The following is a 25,090-nucleotide window of genomic DNA, read 5'->3' on the forward strand; positions in this document are numbered from 1 at the left end:
TATGCTAAATGTTCTGTAATTACTCATAAAGTCAGTTGCTCACAGTTTTAAATAATTCTGTTGTACTCAGAAAATTGCAATGTATAGATGGCAGTCTGTTTGGTTTTTTTATTTGTACTGTATAATTTTTTTAATCTATTCTTGTTCACCATTTCTATCCTTGTGCCTTCTACTCCCTTTAATGTGCCTCTCACCTTTTAACTGGGAAACCACATTTGTTAAAACTTTTTCTAAAATAGCAGTGAGCATCTGATATATTGTTTATGACACTTAGGACACTAATTTTATGGCAGCTCTTTTGGCTACTAAAGACCCGTTTTGATTATTTCCTATTTCTCAGGTGTATTGAGGAGTTATTAGATGAATAATTACTAGACAAATGAGATATTATTGAGATGTTATTTAATATATTACCAAACATGTCACAAGATAACTGGCTAGTTTGGGAAATATGATTTTCTTAAAGAGGCTAATTCAGTGAAACTATTTTCATTTAATTGACTGATTATTAACCAGGTCAATTTACTCAGTTGTCTGCATGTCAACTTCTAATGTTAAGAATTTATTTTCCCTCCTAAATACTCTGCAACTCAAAGTCTGAAATATCTATAAAGCTTGTAAAACAAAAATATTAAAATGGGCTAAGAGACTACAATACTCACTTTCACGATGATAGTATTAAGAAATGCTTCCCAGTGAAACTGGTGAAAACTATTTTTTTATGAAAACTTTCAGAAATTGTCCTAATGGGCAAATGGCATATAAAGAAACATCTATTCAAAAATATCTATGAAAATTGGGTAATAAAAGTGAAAATGTGTGGTATTTGAACCATGATTACCCCTTCTCTCTTCCCCTCCAGATCAGTGAGGTGGAGATTCCCCTCCAGACTGGTGCCACAGGGCTCCCTCTACCCCCAGAACTCAGGAGGAGGGCTTTCTTCCTGGCAGGAGTAAGATGTCAGTATTTTTCATCCTGCCCCAAGTGTCTTGTTGCTGAGGTTAGGTCCCAGGTGAGTACAACTGAGAAGGAACTCCTTTCTTGTACCCAGCCTCCAATGAAGGGAGGCTCCACTGAGACCTGGATTACTCTTTCTCTGGCTCATGAGTTCATGTTTCTACACCAGGAAAGGCAAACTGAGAGACCCCCAGTCCTCTTCCCCCTCCTCCATGGAGTTCTTGGTTCCTAAAATGGAGGTGACCTTGAAGAGAAGAGATCCTTGTCACTTCCCTTCCCTCAGATCCCTGGTGCAGAGACTTTTGCCTGGGGAGAGAAGTAGGCCATTAAACAGATAGCTCTTCATCTCTTTCTAGGGAACTGTCTTCTTTTGCAAGCTAGAGTGAAGAAATTCAAGCCTAAAGGCACTCTTAAGAACAGGAGAGGTTGTGGTGAAAGGCAAATGGAAGGAGACTGAAGATGTAGCTTAAACTGTAGGCCAACTAGTTTGTGGAAGAGAACAGGGAACAATACAGCTGGGAAGAGCCCTGCAAGGATCAGAACAAAAACCGACACTGACCTCAGAAACTAACCTTTCAAAGCAGCCAAAATCTGAATGGATTATTTTGTAGAGTGATTTATACCCCAGGGCATTATCAAATGCAATAGAGTAATCAGCTGGCAATTAGTGAAGTTTAACAATAAATGTGGTCAAGGCAAAAGAGGCAGAGTCCTACCAATGCCTCTGTCATTCTGGGCAGCTGTGAATACATCCAAACCTATACATCCCTGGGGAACAACATCAGAGGCTAAACACTGAAGTAAGGAGGAGAGGAGATGACATTAAAATAATCTAGTACGTTACTAAGCAAATAAATAAGTAAATAACAAGTAATAAGCCTTGTTATTGGCTTGGATAGGAGTGGGGAGACAATACCAGAACAGGTATAACATGTTTTCCAAAATGCCCAGTTCCAAGAAAAAATTATGAGGCATGTGAAGAAATAGGAAAATATGACCCATATATAGGGAAAGAAAAATGAAGATAACTGAAACTACCTATGAGAGAGAACAAGTGTTGAATTTATGAGAAAAGACTTTACAGTAGCCATTATAAACATACTCACAGGATTAAAGAAAGCCATAATTAAAAAAGTAAGGCAAGGTCAGAGAGTATGAATAAATATAATATATAAGAAAATATAATTTAAAAAAAATAAAGAGAAATGACAGACTTCACCAGAGAGGGTCAATACTGATTTGAACTGGAAGATAAAAGAATATGTGATCTCAAGATGGAGTGGTAGAGATTGTGCAAGCTGAAAAATAGAGAAAAAAAGAATGAAGAAAAATGGAGAGCATCTCAGAGAAATGTGGAATATCATTAAACACACCAATGTACACATAATGAGATTAACAAGGGAAAGGAGAAAGTAGTAGAAAAATTATTAGAAGACTAAAATTATTAGAAAGACTAAAAACTGGAGTGGCTACCCTGATGTCAGAAAAAAATAGACCGTAAAACAAACAAACAAACAAATTACCAGAAATAGAGACATTTTACAGTGATACAAGTCAATCCATCAAAAAGATATAACAACTATAAACACATATGCTAACTAATAACAGAGTACCAAAATACATGAAGCAAAACTTGACAGCAATAAAAAGAGAAAAGGCATTTCTACAACAATAGTTGAGACTATAACATCCCACTTTCACTAATGGAAAAAAAAAACAAATAGAAGATAAACCAGGAAATAGAAGGCTTGTACAACAGTATACACCAATTAGACTTAAAAGACAACTATAGAACATTAAACCTAACAACAGAATATATGGTCTTTCCAAATGCACACAGAGCATTCTCCAGGATAAACCATAAGCTAGACAATAACACAAACAAATCTCAATAAACTTAAAAGGTCAGAAATAACACAAAGTATGTTCTTGAACCACAATGGAATAAAATTAGAAATTAATAGCAGGAAAAAATTTAGAAAACACATGGAAATTAAACAACACTCTGCTAAATGACCAATGACATAAAGAAGAAATCAAAAGGGAAATTAGAAAATACTTTTGGATGAATGCAAATGAAGACACAATATGCCCAAACTTATGGGATGCAGCTAAAGCAGTGTTGAGAAAGAAATACATAGCAGTAAATACCTATATTAAGAGAGAAGAAATGTCTCTAATGAGTAATCTAACCTGCCCTCTTGAGACACTGAAAAAAAAGGGCAAATTAAGTCTACAGAAAAGAGAAGGAAGGAAATAATAAAGATTAGAGCAGAAATTAATGAAATAGAGACTAGAAAATGTTGAGAAAACTGATGAAATCAAAGCTAGTGCTTTGTAAAGATCAAAATTTACAAACATTTACCTCAATTGCCAAGAACAAAAGAGAAAAGAATCAAATTATCAGAATTATAGATAAAAGAGAAGACATTATTACTGACCCTATAGAAATTAAAAAGGGTTATAAAAAACTGCTATGAACAGTTGTATGTCAACAAATTACATTAACTGGACTAATTCCTAACAAGATACAAACTACCAAAACTGACTCAAGAAGATATAGACAATCTAATCAGATTTATAGCAAGCAGCAATAAAAAATGTACCAACAAAGAAAAACTCAGGCCCAGATGGCTTCACCATTGCATTCTACCAAACACTTAATGAATAAATGCCAATTCTTCACAAACTGTTCCAAAAAGTAAAGAGGAGCGAATACTTCCCAACTCATTCTATGAGTTCAGTATCACCCTGATACCAAAACCAAAATCATGACACACAAAAAAGAAAAATACAAACCAGTATTTCCAATGAATGTGGATGCAAAGATCCTCAACAAAAACTGACAAAACAAATCCAGCAACATATAAAGAGAATTATACAACAAAATAGAGAAATGGTTCTGGGACAACTGGGTACCCACGTACAAAAGGATAAAGTTGAACCTTTTCCTCATACTATCTACAAAAATTAACTCAAAGTGGATCAAAGACCTAAATATAAGAGCTAAAACTATAACACTCTTAGAAAAAAAAAAACACAGGGGTACATTTTCATGACCTTGGGTTTGGCAAAGAATTCTTAGATATGACACTAAACACCCAAGTAGTAAAAAAAAAAAAAAAAAAAAAAAAAAAGATAAACTGCACTTCATCAAAATAAAATAAATAAATAAACTTTTGTGCAAAAGACACCATTAAAACAGTGACACCCCAAAGAATGAAAGAGAATATTGCAAAGTATATATCTGATAAGGAACTTGTATCCAGAATTTATAAGGAACTCTCACAACTCAATAATAAAAAGACAAATAACCTAATTTTTAAAATGGGCAAAGGGTCTGAATAGATATTTCTCCAAGAAATATTTACAAATGGTCAAAAAGCACATAGAAAGATGTTCAATAATATTAATTATCAGGGAAATACATATAGCATAGTAGAATTAAAACAACAAGAACTGGTATGGATGTGGACAACTCAGAGCCCTCCTAGACTGGTGGAAAATAAAATGGTGCAGCCGCTTTGGAAGACTGCCTGATAGTTTCTGAAACCATCAAACAGAAGTTCTAAATGACCCAGAAATTCCATTCCTACATACGTACACAATAGAAATAAAAATATTCCATGTAGAAACTTATACATGACAGTTTATATCAGTACTATTCATAACAGAAAATGTGTAAACAACCAAAACGTCCACCAGTGGATAAATGTCTGAACAAATTTATATCCATGTGATGGAACATTACTGAACAATAAAAAGGAATGGAATATTGAAATGTTCTACGACATGGAAGAATCTTGAAAATATTTATACTGAGTGAAACAAGCCAGTCACACAAAAAAACCCACATATCATTCAATTCATCTGAAAGTCCTGAACAGGGAAATCTATAGAGATAAAAAGTATATTAGCAGTTTCTTAGTGATGGGGGGATGAGGCAGAGGTAGTTAATAGATAAATCGTACAGGGTTTCTTTTGAAGGTGATAAGAATATTCTGAAACTGACTATGGTGATGGTTGCATATATTTTTTGCATATACTAAATAAAATCCATTGAATTACATGTACCATCACAAAAATGATAAATTTGATCCCATATAAATTGTAAATATCTGCATTACAAAAGGAACCAAGTACAAAGTTAAAAGTATTTAAACTGAATAGAAGATATTTTAAAAATTTAATAGAAATAAAAGTTTAGTATTGACAATCTATAAGTAACTTCTGCAAATTAATAAAAAAATGACAAATGAGCAGAGAGTTGAAGTGGCATTTTACAGAGAAGAACTATGAATGTAAGTCAAATGAAGAGAATTTCAGCTTCGACAGGTACTCATGAAATATAAATATTAAATAATGATACAATTCCATGCTCATTAACAAAAAGACAAGGTCTAAGACACCAATGTTGGCAATGAAGTGGGGAGACAGGAACTTCATTCAGTCTAGTGGGCCTACCAGCTGTTGTAGCCAATTTGGAAAGCCACTTGATCAATTGTCATACCCTATGTCCTAGTAATTTGACTCCCAGTTATACTCCCTAAAATAATTCAAGCATATGAACTGAAGAAAACACATATAAGAGTGTTCACTGTAGCACTGTTTCTTCTTGCAAAAATCTAGAAACAACATAAATGTCTATGAGCAGGAAATTGATGGTGTATTTACCCTGGGGCACTAGACAACAGATAATATGAGGAGTCAAGGGCATATATGATAATGGAAATAGATCTTATAAAACACGTTGAGTAAAATTAAGGCAGTTGCCAAATGATATATATTTAAATAAAAATGTAAACCTTTCAAAAGTAATAGTCCACAAATATCCGCACAAAAGTAAATATAAGTGCACAAGTAAAAGCGCAGAAACACACGGGATTGATAAACATTGAATTAATAATAATCGTCATCTCACTGAGAGAGTCAGTGGAATGGAATTGGAAAGGTGTTTACAGAGGAAGGTTATTTATAAAAGTCTAAAGCAAATGTGTCATGATGTTAGGATTTAATGGAAAGGCAAAGCAAAAAGGTGTATAGGATGAGAATTATGTGCACAGGTTCTGAACCAGAATGCTTTGTTTCAGATTTGTCCTCTGCCACCTACAATCTGTGTGACTTTATGCAAAGTACTTAACAACTGCATGCTAAGTCAGAAAAACAGAATGATAATAATAGTACCGCATAATAGGGGTGTTTTGAGAATTTAATAAAAAATTCATAGATGAATGCTTGGCATGTAGTGTCTAACATTGTTACTTGTAAGCTGCATATTTAAGCCTCAATATTTATTTTTCTATTCTAGTTTCTCTGTTTGAAATATCACACAATAAAAATACTATTATTTTTTTAAAATTATACCAGACTTTACATGGGAAGAGAAGGCAGAGAGGGGCTATCCACAGGGATACATTTGATATACGCTGATCAGTCCCTGCTTTATAACCCAGATATTTGAATTTCTAAGAAATGAAAGTTAATTACAGGGTAAATATTCTAACAATTAAGGCAATGACTACACCAGATAGCCACTTATCGAATACAAGAGTACGAAAGTATTTGTTAGGATGTCTCCTGCTTGTCGAGCTTTTCCTTACCAAGTAGGCAAGTTAAAAAAAAAAAAAAAAAAGATCAAGCAATAGTCAACAGATTCCCTGACCTTACTGTCCATGAAGAAAATAACCAGAGAACAAGGGAAGGGATTATATAAGTTCCCCAAGTACTGGAGTAATGCAGTGATGAAAAAGGGCTGTTTGGCAGGAGTAATGAGGGAAGCTTGATAGGCTGGTTGGCTTGGTTTTTTGTTTGTCTGTTTGTTTTATGTGGAAATAGAATTTTATTTTTGAGGAAAGTGTAAGATTTTTACAAGTTGAGAAATCAGGAAAGCGTAGTACAAGAGGCAAGAATGAACATATCCTGAGAGGGGACTATCTGCTTGCTGAGAACAGAGGGTTTACTCCAAGGAGGGGTGCAGGAGAGACTATAGGCTTCGACAAGCACATTAATATCGATAAGCCATTAATATCAGAACTATAATTTATGACAATTAAAGGGGAATTCTTTAAGAATGACTTCTGGCGAAGTTGATCCTGAGAACCCTTTCACTAGGAAGTAGTTTTGGTTTGAATCTTCAGAGGAACAAAAAACTATAAATTTCATACTCTTGTCAGTAGAGATGAGAAGATATACCTTGAAGCTATAGATGAAGTAGAAGACATTTGGAAGGATTTGCAACATGACAGTCTCCCCTCACATGCATAACTAAACAAATTTAGTTTTAAAAACAATGGCATACATTTTAGGAGGGGAAAAGCTAGTAGCTATAAAACCTCTCACCACATCTTTTCTGGAGCTCATGGAAAGAGCCCTACGGCGATCTTTACAACTACCCAACAAGCTCTCGAAAATTAGCTTTTTCTGTGATTTAATAACACCATTTACAGGAAACAAAACTTAACTTTTTTAATACCCACTAAGAGAATGAAGGCAGAGGGATAAGGCAGTAGCCAGTGAACAATTCATTATCTCTGTGAAAACAAACATGTAAATAATCCTTTATTTAATTTCATGGATGTGGAGTGGGTAGGGGAGAAAGTAAATCCTTTTCAGACATTATGCTGGTGGCTATAAACACCCTCTCACCCTACCCTGTGGTCCCACTGACACGCTGGTGCTAAAGTGAAAATATTCTACCAATTCTAATAGACTGAAAATAAAAATAAACAGCTTAATTACATGGTGGGTGTTTTTGAATGGCTTTCTGAATTTTAAAGTGCTCATCATATGTCTCTATTATTTCCACACTCCACAAGACTTCCTTGCTTGAAGTACTCAATGAAGTGAGATCGATGCAACACATAGCCAGGAAACATCATGCTTCCAACTCTAGTATCTTTGTTCATTTCATCATTGAGGAGGGCAGTGAAATTATAAGCACTGTGGCAACCTTGCTGGCTCATATTTCTACTTGAATGTCATGCCTAGCTCAAAACTTCTATTCCAAATCAGGAGAGTAAGAAACACTGGTTGAGAAATATTTGATTAGTCTTCTCTGGCTAACAGAGATGTGGCTTTTTAGATATCAGGATATGTTGTAAATTTTCAGAAGACAGAACCAAAATCTATCAACTTTGGTGGTATTGCATTCAAAGGAAAGCCTATGTAAAAGCTTCGCGAAAGTACTGTATCATGTTACTAAAGACAAATCATTTGGAAAACTCCCTTTCCCTAAAAGTCAATTAGTAGACTATGTGATCCAATCAGTCAACTCCTTTTTTGAACGTTTTTGGTATTGACACTATGGACAAAGGAGAGAGAGGGAGGAAGAGAGGGAGGGAGGGGGGAAGAGAGAGAGAGAGGAAGAGCAAATATAGAAACATAGAGATAGAGACAGAGATAGAGGAAGAAAAGGAAGTAAAAAAAGAGGAAGAGAAGGAAGGGAAGGTAAAGGAGAAAAGATAGAGCAAATGATAAAAGGCAAGAAAGGAATAAAAATGGAGGGAAGAAAGTAATGGAGGAAGGAAGAAATGAAGTATAAAATTTTTATAACTAAAGAAACATGATTTTCAAAAGCTTTCTTTCAGGAGCTTACGGATATATTTGAATAAATTGATAACTGGAATTCCTCTTTGGCAACTGTCAATTTATTTCTCATCAAAGACAGATGATGCGCTTTTTACATTAGATGCAGTTTTATGTTTTATAATAACAAAAATGTGTGATCTACCGTATTCATTAATTTTACTTGTGAATTACATGCTTTCCCACCCACCCCCAAAAGTCCACCTAGGCTGGTCTTTTGAAAGGAGGCAGTGTAAATATGTGGGAGAGACACAAAATGGAATTCTGGCCATGCATGCTGAAAATAAAAACAGTGCATCTACAGAGAGAGAAGAGCAAGGCTAATGGACAGAGACAAGGAGACATGTGCGTGAGGAAACCCTCTCTCCCGAATTTCTGACAATTCTCCATTTCCAGCTTCTTGAAGTCTCTTGAGTTCTAAGAGACACTGTTGTAGTTTTTGTTTTGTTTTATCTCAAGTGCAGAAGGTTTGATTAATCATATTTCTTAGTTCATGGCACTCTCTTATATGTTGATGTGAGGCTTCTTCTTATTTTTTGAAAGTGTGTGTGTGCGTGTAAGAGGAGGTGAAGTATGTATTCATCTTTATTCTCATTCTCTATTCCTTTTATCTTTACTCTCATAGCAACCACCCCAATATAATTAATATATATGATTAAAATTGAACTTAACATAGAAAGTGTATATGGTATTTTGTGTGCATGTATTTTTTTGATTACACGAGTGACATTGTGTTATAGCCTCAATTTTACTTATAATTTTCTTTCCTCTCGGTGTTTTAGAGATCCATCCATGTTCCCATGTTTGTATCTGTCCACTTGGTTGTTTCCAATCATTGCATGGAATTCCATAGTGTGAACCTACTACATTTTTCATATCTACCTCCTTAGTATACAACCAGTGTTCCATTTGCACAATCACACATAAATCTAGAGTAAACATCACAAAACATGTCCCATTCTGGAATTTCACTGTATTGCATCACTGGATCATAGGCATGTGAATCCTCTGTAACAAAATACTGCTAGATGTCTCTCTGGGACATTATATAATAGTTTCACCACCATCAAGAGTACAAGAGGCCTTCTTATCTCCAACTCCACTCATATTTGGCATTATCCAGCTCTAATTTTTGTCAATGTCATGGGTATTAAGGGATATTGTTTTCTTATTCTTTCAATGATCTAATTATTAATGAATCTGAACATTATATCCTTTAGTTACTACCATTCACTTTTACCCTTCTGAAAATTGTGTGTTCATATTTATTCCTTTTTTCTCTCACAATTGGGTGATCTCTTTCTTTTTTATTATTAATTCTAATAAGTCCTTTATATGGTCAAAACATTTGTTCCATTTTGTAGGATCTTCCTTATCTTTAGGTTATTACTTCACTCTGTGGTGTATTTTATTGAGCAGATATTTATAGTTTTGAAGTAACAACATTTAGTTGCTCTGCAGAACAACTTACAAGAAATATATTATTTCTCTGTGTAAACACTGTTTCAGAACACAGAAAAAAAGAGAAATCCCAACAACTCACTCATTGGATTAGAAAAATATTAATAATCAAATATTATCATTATAAAAATATACTCTACTTTTACACATAGATGAGAAATAAAAAAACACTAATAAATTTAATACTCATAAATTGCTAACGTTTTCTAATAGTGGATTAAAAATAAGCAGTTTATTTATTTTTTTAAAGTTTATTTGAGAGAGAGAGACAGAGACAGAGACAGAGACAGAGGAAGAGAGAGTTAGCACCAGAGGGAGAGGCGCAGAAAGAGAGGGAGAAAGAATCTGAAGCAGGCTCCATACCCTGAGCACAGAGTCCACAGTGGGGCTCAAACTCATGAACCATGAGATCATGACCTGAGCCAAAGTCAGATGCTTAACCGACAGAACCACCCAGGAACACCCTACTTCCCCTAATATAAATGTTTTTTTTATGAAATTTATTGACAAATTGGTTTCCATACAACACCCAGTGCTCATCCCAAAAGGTGCCCTCCTCAATACCCATCACCCACCCTCTCCTCCCTCCCACCCCCCATCAACCCTCAGTTTGTTCTCAGTTTTTAACAGTCTCTTATGCTTTGGCTCTCTCCCATTCTAACCTCTTTTTTTTTTTTCTTCCCCTCCCCCATGGGTTCCTGTTAAGTTTCTCAGGATCCACATAAGAGTGAAACCATATGGTATCTGTCTTTCTCTGTATGGCTTATTTCACTTAGCATCACACTCTCCAGTTCCATCCACGTTGCTACAAAAGGCCATATTTCATTTTTTCTCATTGCCACGTAATATTCCATTGTGTATATAAACCACAATTTCTTGATCCATTCATCAGTTGATGGACATTTAGGCTCTTTCCATAATTTGGCTATTGTTGAGAGTGCTGCTATGAACATTGGGGTACAAGTGCCCCTATGCATCAGTACTCCTGTATTCCTTGGATAAATTCCTAGCAGTGCTATTGCTGGGTCATAGGGTAGGTCTATTTTTAATTTTTTGAGGAACCTCCACACTGCTTTCCAGAGCGGCTGCACCAATTTGCATTCCCACCAACAGTGCAAGAGGGTTCCCGTTTCTCCACATCCTCTCCAGCATCTATAGTCTCCTGATTTGTTCATTTTGGCCACTCTGACTGGCGTGAGGTGATACCTGAGTGTGGTTTTGATTTGTATTTCCCTGATAAGGAGCGACGCTGAACATCTTTTCATGTGCCTGTTGGCCATCCGGATGTCTTCTTTAGAGAAGTGTCTATTCATGTTTTCTGCCCATTTCTTCACTGGGTTATTTGTTTTTTGGGTGTGGAGTTTGGTGAGCTCTTTATAGATTTTGGATACTAGCCCTTTGTCCGATATGTCATTTGCGAATATCTTTTCCCATTCCGTTGGTTGCCTTTTAGTTTTGTTGGTTGTTTCCTTTGCTGTGCAGAAGCTTTTTATCTTCATAAGGTCCCAGTAATTCACTTTTGCTTTTAATTCCCTTGCCTTTGGGGATGTGTCGAGTAAGAGATTGCTACGGCTGAGGTCAGAGAGGTCTTTTCCTGCTTTCTCCTCTAAGGTTTTGATGGTTTCCTGTCTCACATTTAGGTCCTTTATCCATTTTGAGTTTATTTTTGTGAATGGTGTGAGAAAGTGGTCTAGTTTCAACCTTCTGCATGCTGCTGTCCAGTTCTCCCAGCACCATTTGTTAAAGAGGCTGTCTTTTTTCCATTGGATGTTCTTTCCTGCTTTGTCAAAGATGAGTTGGCCATACGTTTGTGGGTCTAGTTCTGGGGTTTCTATTCTATTCCATTGGTCTATGTGTCTGTTTTGGTGCCAATACCATGCTGTCTTGATGATGACAGCTTTGTAGTAGAGGCTAAAGTCTGGGATTGTGATGCCTCCTGCTTTGGTCTTCTTCAAAATTCCTTTGGCTATTCGGGGCCTTTTGTGGTTCCATATGAATTTTAGGATTGCTTGTTCTAGTTTCGAGAAGAATGCTGGTGCAATTTTGATTGGGATTGCATTGAATGTGTAGATAGCTTTGGGTAGTATTGACATTTTGACAATATTTATTTTTCCAATCCATGAGCAGGGAATGTCTTTCCATTTCTTTAAATCTTCTTCAATTTCCTTCATAAGCTTTCTATAGTTTTCAGCATACAGATCCTTTACATCTTTGGTTAGATTTATTCCTAGGTATTTTATGCTTCTTGGTGCAATTGTGAATGGGATCAGTTTCTTTATTTGTCTTTCTGTTGCTTCATTGTTAGTGTATAAGAATGCAACTGATTTCTGTACATTGATTTTGTATCCTGCAACTTTGCTGAATTCCTGTGTCAGTTCTAGCAGACTTTTGGTGGAGTCTATCGGATTTTCCATGTATAATATCATGTCATCTGCAAAAAGCGAAAGCTTGACTTCATCTTTGCCAATTTTGATGCCTTTGATTTCCTTTTGTTGTCTGATTGCTGATGCTAGAACTTCCAGCACTATGTTAAACAGCAGCGGTGAGAGTGGGCATCCCTGTCGTGTTCCTGATCTCAGGGAAAAAGCTCTCAGTTTTTCCCCGTTGAGGATGATGTTAGCTGTGGGCTTTTCATAAATAGCTTTTATGATCTTTAAGTATGTTCCTTCTATCCCAAAATGTTTTTTTTTCTAAAGACAAATAGTTTGTTAAAATAATTCAAGGATAGTTCAATGTCAGATCATCTCTAATTCAATTAAACCTATCAAAGGAGAACTATCACGGGATTTTAAATAGCAAAAATCAACAGAAACACATATTCAAAGGAAAAGATATAAATGAAAGATATTTAAGATTAGGAAAAATAAATGTAGTTCCATTATTTATTGTATGATATAATACTGTGGGTCGTTAGCAACTCCATAAGCAATGAAAGAACTATGAGGTGTTAGGTAAACAGATCTCTTTCAGGACAGACTGAGAGATGAGCATTTCTATCTTCTCTGATGAGTCCTGGTGGGGATAGTTGGTCAGGAACTGTTTCTTTATTTGGGTTGCTAAGTTTTATGTATCATTGCCAAAAGAGACAAAGTTTTCTTTTTCTTTTCTGCAGGTTCTAGAATAGCATCTGACTTTTTATTTGGGAGTAATAAGTCAAGTTTCTTAGGAAATGATTTCAATTTTAAGGCAACAATTTCCATACACAGCAAATTATGGACTGTGGAGCTGAAAGGGGCTCTTGAGTTGACCACTCTGGACAGTTACGGAGGTGGGGAAGAACTGTGTGCTTGGTTTGGAGGTCCTAAACGCAGAGCCTATGCAATCACTCAGTGTTTTTAACTGATGAGGTACAGTTGTTTGCTCCTATATTGCCTTGGAAATCTCCAGTGGCAAATAGTTTATGTATTCCAACTTACACAAGTGGCTATTTTATTGTAAAACTCCAGGTACACATACTTTTCTTCCACATTCAATGAAAGTTCCCTTCCTTCTTTACGTCACTTATTCATGGATTCAAAAATTTTCTATCAGCAACAGTATATTTATTGCCCACTTAAAGCCATTGTTACATATTCTGATTTAGAGTACAGCAAAAATGAAGCTCTTCTGGTATCTTGTAGAACTCAAAATACTGGCATGATTTGGGATTTCAATTCTTTCAACCATGACTTGGTTTTCAGACTTTCTCTACCCTGTTTTCTGCCCCCCTCTGGATTAAGTGTCCCCATTAAAATATGGCACCCAGAACTGAACAAAATATGCCGGATGTGGTTTGAGCTACAGTGCAGGAAAACGATTACTGGTTGTAATTTAGAAAAAGGGCTTCTACTAATGCAACTTACGAATGGGACCTTTTAAAGGCATCTGCCTCAGACTGATGGGTCTTATTAAAGTTGTGGTCAGCTAAATCCTGCGGATCTTTTTCACATGAATTTCTGCCAAACCAAGTTTCTCCATCCTGTACTTATACAATTAATATGTGAACTTTTATACAGGACATTGCATTTATTGCTATTAAATTTCATCTTATTGGAATTTGCTCAGAATTCCAGCCTGTCAGAACATTTTTGAACGTTGATTGTTCTATTTATTATCCTTTCCAACTTTGTGCTTTCAGATTTCATAAATTTCCTTTCCATTTGTCATCAAAATCATTGGTAAACAGGCCTAATGAGGCTGGGCCAGACAGAATGAGTGGTCATCCACTAGGTAATGGAGACTAAAATAAATTATCTGGGGCCGATTATTGAATTCTGTTAACCCAACTTTTACTCTGCTTGAATTTCATTATGTACATTAATTTTAGAGGAAATACCATTGAATATTTTATTTAAATCAATCTATTTATGCAGGTTTATTATGACTGGACAGTTTTATACTATTATTTGGGGGAAAAAGAAGTCCATTCATTCATTAGTGCCTACTACATGCCAGGCAACATTGTATGCTAGAGAAGTACTCTACACTATTATAAGAAATCTGAATTTTAATTGTGATAACAAACCACTAGAAAGTTTATTAGGCATAGTCAAAAGATCTGAATTCAGGTTTAAAAGATCGTTTTGGTATTATGTATAGAATAGACTATAGAAGGGCAATAATGTGAGCAGAGAGACCAGTAATGGAATTATGGATATTAATTCAAGAAACACTTACCTTTGTGACAGATGGTCTACGTTCTAAGCTCCACTGATAACAAAAGTTTGGGAGAGACATGGCAGCCCCAAACAGGGGTTCCCTTATCTATGAAATAAAGGAGGAAGATGCTTTGTGAAATAACCTCTACAACACTTACCAGCTATAATATCCCACATATTTTCTGTGTAATCATCACGAGTTGATTTGTTTACTGTCAAACCCAGAATTTCATGGCTCTATGACAATGTCACCTTTTCTCAGTTTCTGAGATCCATAATCCTCCTTTGTTTCAAATTGAGACTTCCTTTGTTGTATGTGATGCTTCAAAAGTTGTGAGGGTTGGATCTTTGAAAGAACATCTATTGATTCTGTATGTGGGCCTGTAATATGGAACTTACTTCTAGTAGCTCTGTTCCTTTTCACTAATCCCTCATTTGGATGACAATCTTCATTTTACATCATTTAAGTGTTTTCTCTCTGAAGACCTTCTTCCTTGTTTGGAAGGCCAGAGCAAATTAAGAGCTGAATTAAGAGCTGCCTTCTTGCTATTGACTGTATAGTTGGATGCTGTTACATGTTTATGCCATTATAGATGCATTTGCTGCTGCTATCGCTTTGGAGTTACACGGGGCACACACCAAATGGATACATTTCAACAAGAAGCAGTTAAAGAGGTCTTCTTGCTATAAAGACCTACCACGGACCAGGAGTAGCCGCTCCATCTTCAGGAAGAAGTTCATCTTCTGCTGGGTTGTATCATCCTCACCTGCATCAGCAGCAACATATTGTCCCTGAAATACATTAAATGTGGAGTGTATGTCTGGTACTGAGCTAAAAGATTTATGTGCATTATCTCATTTTATAGGGCAATTTATTCAGACATCCACTCATTCATTTGATTACTATTTATGGTACACCTCCGATGTACCAGATATTGAGCAAGCAGTAGGATGTGGGAGTAATCCAAGCCGTCGATTTCCTGCTTCAGGTTATGCGTAGCCTACAGGTAAAGGATAAGCACTAAACAGGTGATCATAACGAAGTGGATATTATTTTTTTGGAAAAACACAAGGTTTGTGGGTGCTCATAAGAGATGGGCCTACTAGATAACTCCAGCTTTTGCTATTTTCTGAATATACCAACGAGTCTTCTGCTTGAGGATTATTGATTTCCTGCTCCCATTATCTAAGACTCTCTTCTAGAAATCCATATGGCTTACTCCCACATTTTATCCCTTCATGTTACAACTTATTATATTGGTGGAGCCTTTTCCTGCCACGCGGTTTAATGATGCAACTTTTTTCCTCAGGACTTTCTATCCCTTTGCCCACCTGATTTTTCTTCACAGAACTCATCAACACCTGAAAGTATATGTATGTCTGCCTTCAACCTACTCCTCTAATAAGTAACTTGCATGAGACCAGAGACTTTGTTTTATTCATTGCCACTTCCGGAGTGTAAGAATAATAATTGGCACATACTAGGTTCTTGCTCAAAAAATATCAGTTAAAAGTTTGACTGAATGAATAAATGAATGGATGAGTATTATATGAGAGCCTGGGCAAAAGCTTCAAATTTGTCAAGCTGTGCTGCAGATCAGGGCCTTGTGTTTTTCCTGACACTGAGCAAAAGGGAGACAAGTGTCTCCAGCTTAGAGAATGGTCATTTCACATTTGTGTTGGAGGACAGTCGTGTAAGTCTAAAATTCCTGCACAGAGAGAAGAAATAATCTTGAGCAATTTTGCAAAACAGACAACTTAGAGGTACAGTATTTGTTACAGACAAGTGTTAAGTTGATGAATGAATGTATACATTTATGAGTGAATGAGTGCATGTCTTGGTTTGTTTCCTTATATAAGATGATGTGCAATGTTTCCATTTCCCTGTGTCCTGTGAACCTCTTACTCCTTCTTGGCTCAGTCAGTTCCTCTTCTCTTTTTCCTAGCTCTCTTTCTACATATATCTGGCCCAGATTCTGTCCTCCAGTGTTAACAGTAGAGGACTATAAAAAGAAGGCAAGATCCAAAGTCAAACAGCAACAAGGGTCACAGGAACACAAAGAAAATGAGCTGAATTAGAAGCAGTATGTGGCCTTCAAGAAGCAGCACTGGGGGCAGGGGAAGGAGCCAAACACAGTCTCTTTTCCTAGGCACAAGCTGGCTAGAAAGCTAACCAACCTGATGGGGAGACATTACCTCTAGAGGTGGAAAGAGCAGAGGCAGGAGGGATACAATTCATGAGAAAAAGCAGGTCGTCAAGTGGGAAGGCACACCTGGCTTTAGGAAATCAGGAGACACAGAGATCAACGGGGTCATAGCAAAGTTTGCAGGGACACCGTAGACCATCAAGGATGACCCAGCAACCAGGAGGAGGAGAAGGCAAAGGGCTGGAGCTTGGGGTCAGAGGCGGTTTGGAGAATTGAGAGCATCCCAGAAGAAATAGCAGAACCTGTGTGAGACCACAGTCATCCCTCCAAGAGAAAATACTTTGTTTTTTCCCTTTGCATAACAAGAGTCTGTGCACATCATTCCCTTTCCACAGGAGGCAAGGTGAGGAACATTGGCAGCAGGACTCTTAGGCATCACCAAACAACAGACTAAAAAATATTCAAAGTCATATGTGGGCCTCGTGCAATAAAAAATAAAGTCTTTTGTTGTTGTTGTCAATTTTTTTTTTCAGCAGTCTCCCTGGATTTCAGCTCTTCCAGTACTTATATGTGGACAGGGCCTCAACTTGCAGCTTCACTCACCTAAGACAGAAGCAAAGGAATGGTGGGAAATTATGTGGAAAGATTGTTTTAAATGTAAATTTACAAATGGGTCTGTCTGGAGAGTCAGCGGAGTTAAGATGTCTTGGCAGGTAAATATCAACATGAGGCCTTCTAAGTCCATTTCTCATTTCTTCCTTTAAGAAATAAGAGATCATGTTCAGTGAATCACCAGATGGAGAATTTGTTCAGGCAAAATGGCTTTGCAAGTTCCCTTGTAAATCGCCTCTGGCTTCTAAAAAACAGTAGCAAATGTGCCGAAGACTGAATTAGCTAGAACAGAAGTTTCACTTTTTCACTACAAGAATTATCTGGGCCTGAGCAAAAACCTGGACTCCTAGAGTTGGAACGGATGTGAAAAGACTCTGTCAACCAGGCCTCTGGTGTTAGGGAGGCTTACAAAACAAATGAAATTTAGAGCAGTGTGAGATCCCCTTCAGACTTGAGAGAAATCCATTCCCTCCATAACCTTGAATCTAAAGGAGTTTGCTATCCATAGGATGTGGATGCTGAGGGAGCGACATTGATCTCTACATGATACATGTTGTGAAACCCTTGTAGAGGCTCCCAAATGGCCTGGGGGTATTGGAAGAAGACAGCCATTTAAAAGTCAACAGCAAGAGATGAGATTCTTCTGGAAAGCCCAAGGTTGGGACTTTCTTGCTTTCCACACCTTTCAAACCTTCCCAAAGATAAGATTTGATCAAAGAGCTTTCAACTGAATTGAGCAAAGGATACTGTCCACACTGAGAGATCCACTGGGACTGCAAGTGAACCTTGACCCTCCGACCACTGTGTTAGCTTCGAGGCCTGCAGCTTGAGCACAGTAAGCATTCTTAAGTGACTCTAGGAAAGGAATGCCTTTCTAGAAGCATTGTCTTAGAGGCACCCACCCCTCTAGGACTCCACAGGGCTTTCCTCTCACAAGACTCCACAAATGGGTGTTCAGCTAAGTGAGACTCTGCTGAAGAAAAGCCTTCCATCTTCACTCCTCCTGAAGTGGAAAGAGGAATTGATAAAGCCAAGGGACAGGGTGGGAAAAATAGCAGCTGGCTATTTCAATAGCTTGGGTTAAAATCAGGGCATTGAATCAAAATCATAGAGCCACCGACCCAAAATTTACTGAGCTTTACATGTGTTTCTTTTCTTGAAACTAAAGCTTGCACTTGGGGGAAAAAAGCCTGCGGGGATTATGGACTGTGTGCAATTTAAATTCTTTTGCATTTAGTGACTTTTTCTGGTTAGGGAAGGATTCAGGTATTTGGATAATTTCATAAACCATTGACTTTTTAAAGAGGAATATGAAGAAACATATGCCAATTGAGTTAGAAGCTGGGCATAGCTGTGAGCTAGATATTAGTCCTTTTTACCAAAATGTGGTTTATGAGGCTTTTAATAGAGATTAAATTGGTGGAAACCAGGTTTTACCTTATTATGGATTTGATAGTTTCTACATTTATCTCCCCAACGTAATACTGAACTGTTGGACCCAATGCAGAGTCTTTAACTCTGCTTAGATCACCTGGTTCCATTTTACAAATAAGAAATGACAAATTTCTATATACAAATCAAGACAATTCATCAATGATTAGCTATTTATCTCTATACACGCCTGTCCTGCTGTCTCTGTGTCTGTTAATGGCCCTAAGAACCCCAGTAGGTAACTTTGATGTCTATACCCATTCTTATTCTGGGATGTTCTTCACCTGCCAAAGTTCTACCCATTCATTGAATATTACTGAATTACTATCACTGCTAAAAACTTTTTATAGATGGTGATACATACTGTGAAGGAAAACAAAGCAGACTAAGGGGAAGCAGCATGCCAGGTTTGGAGGGATGCAAATTTTGGAAGGGTAGTCAGGAAGACCTGTCGGGGGAGGTGAGAAGAATGAAAATTTTAAAAAGCAAAGTGGGCAGAAGCTGGTGCATTCATGAATACCAAGGGGCTTGGTGGCTAGAGGGAAGTGGAGGGTGACAAGGGCAGAGAGGCAGGCAGTGGCTACACATGAAGGGCTGGATTTTATTCGAAGTGTGAGAGCAGTTGATGGTTGTGAAAATGACAGTGATGAGGCTGACAAAGTACCTCTCCTCATGGAGCGTAAGCTCCAGCGGGAAAAGAAAAAAGATGAATGAGGACACCAGATGTGAGCTGGTTTATGCTTTAAAAGATGGCACCAAACTGACATTTACAAAGTCATGAATTCATGGGGCTCCAAACTGAGTTTAGCCCAATCCGTATTGGGACATTTTCCACCTTGAACTATCATCTACTTGAGGGGAGTATGTCGGCTTTTCATTGCTCTGCTACATCGATTTAATGCTCAGGATGGTATACATATTGTCTAACCTACCTTTGGATAGAAAATAAGATTTGATGTTTTAAAGGCCCTCATTAAGTCATATAAAACTTATTCTAAAACTGATTCTTTTCCCAAAAGAAATGCTTTCTATGTATGTTTGCTTTTCAATACTGGTTCTTAAGATTGATGAAGGTATGTCTTAGGCTATCAAATGAGAAATCATTATGATATCCTATCTAAAATACTAGGAGTGTGTGTGTGTGTGTGTGTGTGTGTGTGTGTGTGCGTGTACATGCATGCACATGAGTGCACGCTTGTGCATATGCAAAAGCACTCATTCACCGTCTGCCTTCATCCATGTGAATTCTATGTGAATGAATTAATGAAGAAGGGTCTGAGAAGAAATGAGCTGAGGCTGCTATTTCTGAACTTCATTGTGTTTCGTCCTCTCTCTCTCTCAGTTCACTTAATATCATTAAGGCAGAGGTTTGGATGAAGTAGCCCCTCCTTCCTCTGTCTCATGTGTCATGAGCTCCCCATTGGTGACCATGGAAGATAGCGGCCTCTTATTCTCCCACACTGGATCTGTCAAACCACTTACAGAAGAAAGGATGGCACTAGCCTACTGGTTAATTTCTTAATTTTTTTTAAATGTTTATTTATTTTTGAGACAGAGGTAGACAAAGGACAAGCAGGAGAGGCACAGAAAGAGAGGGAGACACAGAATCTGAAGCAGGCTCCAGACTCTGAGCTGTCAGCATAGAGCCCAATACAGGGCTTGAACCCACAAACCCTGAGATCATGACCTGAACAGAAGTCAGATGCTTAACTGACTAAGCCCACCAGGCACCCACCCCCCTACTGTTTAATTTCTAATATCAGTCTGGAACCTTGCACATTCATTGACTCTGTTTCCTTCTATCCAGATAAAGAGGTGAAAATCAGTGCCTGGTGCAATACAAGAAGATTTGCATTCCCATTACTCTCTAAACCATAGAGAAGGAACTGGGTCAGATTACTCGGCCTGAAGCTGCTACTTCTGTATAAAAGCTTCAAAGGACTACCCTGAACGCTCATGGTTTCCCACAGGCCTTACGGCAGAGATGTTTACAGAGAGAAAATGGCAGGACCCTGATACAGGGGTGGGGGCATGGAGCTAGGGAGGAGGGGCCAAGGGTATAAAGGAACCAATCTTTTTACCTATGGCCTTTTTTCCCAGGTATAGGTCCATTACTTTCTTTCCATTCATTTAAACTGCTATTCAGCTGGAGGAACCAAAGAACCAAAGACTTCTTTAAACAAAGGAACCCAGAGGGGTAGAGCCTGGAAATGTTGTCATAAAGGCCATCATTCAAAGGAGAAGTGATGAGGAGTAATAGAAATGCCAGCACCTTGCTTCAGTTTGAAAATGCATATGCAGCTTTCTAAAAATTTATTTTGGGGGGGTGTTGGAAGGGGAAGTTGAATGAGGAAGAAGAGGAAGGCAACTACCCACTTTATTCAAAGCCCAGGGATTAGAGGCGCCAACCAATGCCAATTCTGTTCAGTTCACCTGAATGAGAGCTAAATAATAAAATCACATTATACAATGCAGAAGTCAACTCAAAGCAATGAATACAGAACAAAGGTACTTTGGAATATGCCATCCTAATATTCCTGTCTGCACAGTTTAGTGTTCTTAAATGTGTTTTATGTTTAATGAAAGAAACAATGGCTTTCAGTGGAGGGAAAAAATAGATCTTTAAAGATAATCAAGGCCTTAACTACCTACCTTAGGTAGCTGAGAAAAAGCTACTGTACTCTTTATTTTTTAACACTCCAGATATGTAATTTAATGCAGGTCTAATGACAGTCTCAAACATGGGGCTTTAATCGAAATTGTTCAAGCTCAGTACTGTGACAGGAACTCACAAGCCCCCAACAGTGCTGTCCATTTTCTCAGGTTCTGTAAGAAAAAAGGAAAGAAGAAAAAAACCTCTTGAACTTATGTTGCTATTGATGTGTAATATACAATAAAAAAACAGTTAAATTTCAATTACCCACAGGTAATTATAATTTTATTGTTTGACTGTACTACAGGGATTTTTGTAATTCCCAAGACTAATAATTTTCTATAATTTTACAGGTTGTCAAATAAACTATTAAAGATTATCTTTGAAAAGGCGTCTGCAATTGTAAGGACATATCATACTGTTCATGTACTGTATTAGTAATTAGAGATCCCTGGATAGTGAAATATCTGTGCTGGGAGCTCACCACCGGGTAGCACATTTCCTCACAGCCGCCTCTAATCTCCCACCAAAGCTTTCAAACTTCTCAGGTATTCTCTTCACTGCTGTAGGACGCATGTTCAAATTTTATTAATATTCCCCCCAGCAATTCCAAACAGTTTGTCAAGATAAATCTCTACCCTACCGCCTGGTGGGAAGAAGTTAAAATCAGAAAGATGGGCCCCACCTATTGTTAACAGAAAAATCTCTAGACCAAATGCAAATTGAGGGGCAAAGGTTTGGAATGCTGGAAGGATTAGTTGAGTGTGTGTGTGTGTGTGTGTGTGTGTGCGCGCATGTGCGGGGTAGAACGGAAAGGTTTTGGGCCAAAGATAGTTATATAGTTATTTCTACCGATAGCTATAGCTATTATAATCAATGATATGAAATTAGCCCCCAATAGCAAGGTCGCTTCTGAAATTTTCTTTCTCAAGGCAATTTCCTTCTGTTATTTCCATGTATATATGGTAGAGTGCAGACTGTGGAGCCTAAGGAGATAAACCTTGTGCTTTTTGATTGAGCATCAATACTCTTCTCTATGAAACAGACACCAATGACAGGTCAGGGAGCTGCAGAGATGACTTTCTCTTGGAGCCTTTTATTCCTCTCCAAATGCACAAAGCTTGTCTCACCTTCGTGCTTGTATGCAGCCTAACTGCCTTCCTCCCCTTTCCTGTCAACTTCAACTTATTCTTTAAGACCAGAGGAAATATGAATACTTGATGAAGATGTCACCAACTTCGATTTCTATTAAATATTTTCTTTTCTGGGTTCTCAAAGGATTTTTTTTCATCTTTATTATCGGGGCAAGAGGCACCATGTCAAGTAAACCCAAAAGAAACCTAGGACTAAATACGCAACCAGAGAATGCCTTCGGGTGTCTGAAGGATACAGGAAAGGGCCAGGATGGACTTTCAGGTCCGAACCAGAGATAAGGACCGTGCTCTCTGTGTTGGGGGAAGGAGGATACCACAGCAATGATAGTGACTTAACACCAAGGGCAAGAAACTGAGAGGCGGAGGGGAAAGCAGACAAGGAGAAGAAAACAAATACTGCAAGGTCTGGTTGGATTATATGGACAGCCACTGTCTGAAAAGGGTTAAAAAGCACTGTGGGGTCTGTTGGCTTGTGCCAAACCCCATCTTACCAGGTCCTACTGGGGCCTACCAGTCTAAGCATTGCATTGTCCTGCAAATCCATGCTTTCAAAGCATCTCTTACACTGGTTTGTGAATTCCTAATGGGCGGATACTGTTGCATCCAGTTCTGTGCCCCAGCACCTTGCCTAGTAGGTAGTCACCTAATACATGTTTGCTGTCTGGAGTTGACATGCACAGATGATCTGAGCTCGTTTCCTGGCCCTAACACAGTCTGCCTCTATAACCTGTACAAGATTGAGGCTCAGATTTCCATACTACGTATACACCCATTTCCTTTTAAAAGTCTGGAGGGAGAGTAGAAATCATTCTTTAACTAGTACCCTAAAATCGCTCCCACTTGGATACTTATTTCTTGAATTCCAAAATGAAGGAGTAAAATCTTAACTCTGCAACCAGAAGTAGGTGCAAATGCAACAAAGGGCAGCAGCCAATTAGCTCTTCCTCACTACTAGCTCAATGGTTGGTTGGAGATCTTGTGTGAGAGCCCCATTTGGTGAGAGAGTAAGAATTCATTGGTGTGAAAAAGTGTCTTGTGGGGGTGAATGAAGAAATGCAGAGGGAGGAAGGAGCCATGGGAGAGAAAAAGGAACTAGAAAGAAAGTCCTAGGAACCACAAAGACATTATTTTGCCATCTTTACATTTTGCCCAGAGTTTTCCTTGGTAAGAAGAATTGATCACAGTTTGATCTTTAGGTTAAAAAGTAGGAAAAACAAGATCAAATTAAGAAGTATGGCAATAATTATAGCTACCTTATAAGACAATGAAGGTTTAAGGAATGCAGAGATGGCCACAGAAAAAACTCTTCAAGGCCACAGTGGACAACCACAGAGTAAGGGCAAGAATGAAATCACTTGCCTTTTAATCCCATGCTTTTCCTGCACGTTTCTGCCTCCATTCTTGGTGTCGGTACTTAAAGAGATACCCTGCAACACATAGAAGAGATATTTCATAATCAAAGAACTAAATTAAGATGCAAATGAAGTATGTAGAAAATATTAACAATATTAGTGTTTAAACAAAGATTATTTCCTTTACCGACGCATGATCTCAGCACAGATTTTGCTCTAATGCAATGTATTCTCCTTATTGGCCACTGCAAAGCCAGTATTTGCCCTTGTGGTGGTAAGCACTCTGGGAGCTTAAAATTCAAAATGTAGAATTATTAAATACATAGTCCTTATTGTAGCATGTCTTACTTCTCGATAAGTCATTTTGATAACAGCTTTGTGCCCCGAGCTGAAGTAATGTCAAGGTCAATTATTTCATTCAATGCCCCTAATTGAGACTACTTCTTTGAGGTCAGGATAATGTATTACTTTACTTTCATAGAGAGGAGATCAAAGCTCTACCTTAAATTTTTCCGATGCAAAGCAACGCTGGTTTAACCTAGGTTATAGTAACATTGGGGGTGGGGGGGGGGCGAATGCTTACTTATTTTGGAGTCCCTGCCCCCCAGCCCTCCATCCCAAAGACAGTATTCAGATCAATAGAAATGAAGTGTACCTAGTGAAAGAGACAGGCTCAGCCTCTGCTCTCACTGCATGTCCTTAATCATTTTCTTTTGTCTGTCTGTTTCTTACATTTGTGTTTGTTTCCAGCTCTAGGAGAACCTTGATTTCCACGGAGGAAGTTTGCATTAGCAAAACCAGTTTGTCCAGAAATGCACAAATGAGCCCCTTTGTACACGTCTGAGATCTTGAGTGCCCAGGCTCTGATTTTGCTGTTGCTACTGGAGCAGACATTGTGTGGGAGATGGACACCCCCAGATGTACTTCATGGGGCCCAAACTCAGCTAGTACTGTGTTTAAAAATCAAAATATTTCCCATAAGATCTAGATCTCTGGATTCTCAAGGAAAGCATCAAAAGATCTAACAGTGTCCAGCCCACATTCTTAAATGGTAACAACTGGCTAGTCCTGAGGAATGGCTTTCTCTTTTAGACAGGATATG

At 37.8% G+C, this 25,090-nt stretch overlaps 1 long non-coding RNA gene across 1 annotated transcript; it reads right to left on the reverse strand.

Annotated features, from left to right (window-relative positions):
• Nucleotides 1-15,334: 15,334 nt before the first annotated feature.
• On the reverse strand, nt 15,335-21,688 carry LOC122466981. Its single transcript, XR_006292803.1, has 3 exons — nt 21,482-21,688; nt 17,127-17,389; nt 15,335-15,431 (listed from the first exon to the last, which is right to left on the reverse strand). It is a non-coding gene; the product is annotated as an uncharacterized LOC122466981 (long non-coding RNA).
• Nucleotides 21,689-25,090: the final 3,402 nt, after the last annotated feature.

The sequence above is a fragment of the Prionailurus bengalensis genome, chromosome A3 (genome assembly GCF_016509475.1).
Source record: "Prionailurus bengalensis isolate Pbe53 chromosome A3, Fcat_Pben_1.1_paternal_pri, whole genome shotgun sequence".
Taxonomy (NCBI): Eukaryota; Metazoa; Chordata; class Mammalia; order Carnivora; family Felidae; genus Prionailurus; species Prionailurus bengalensis.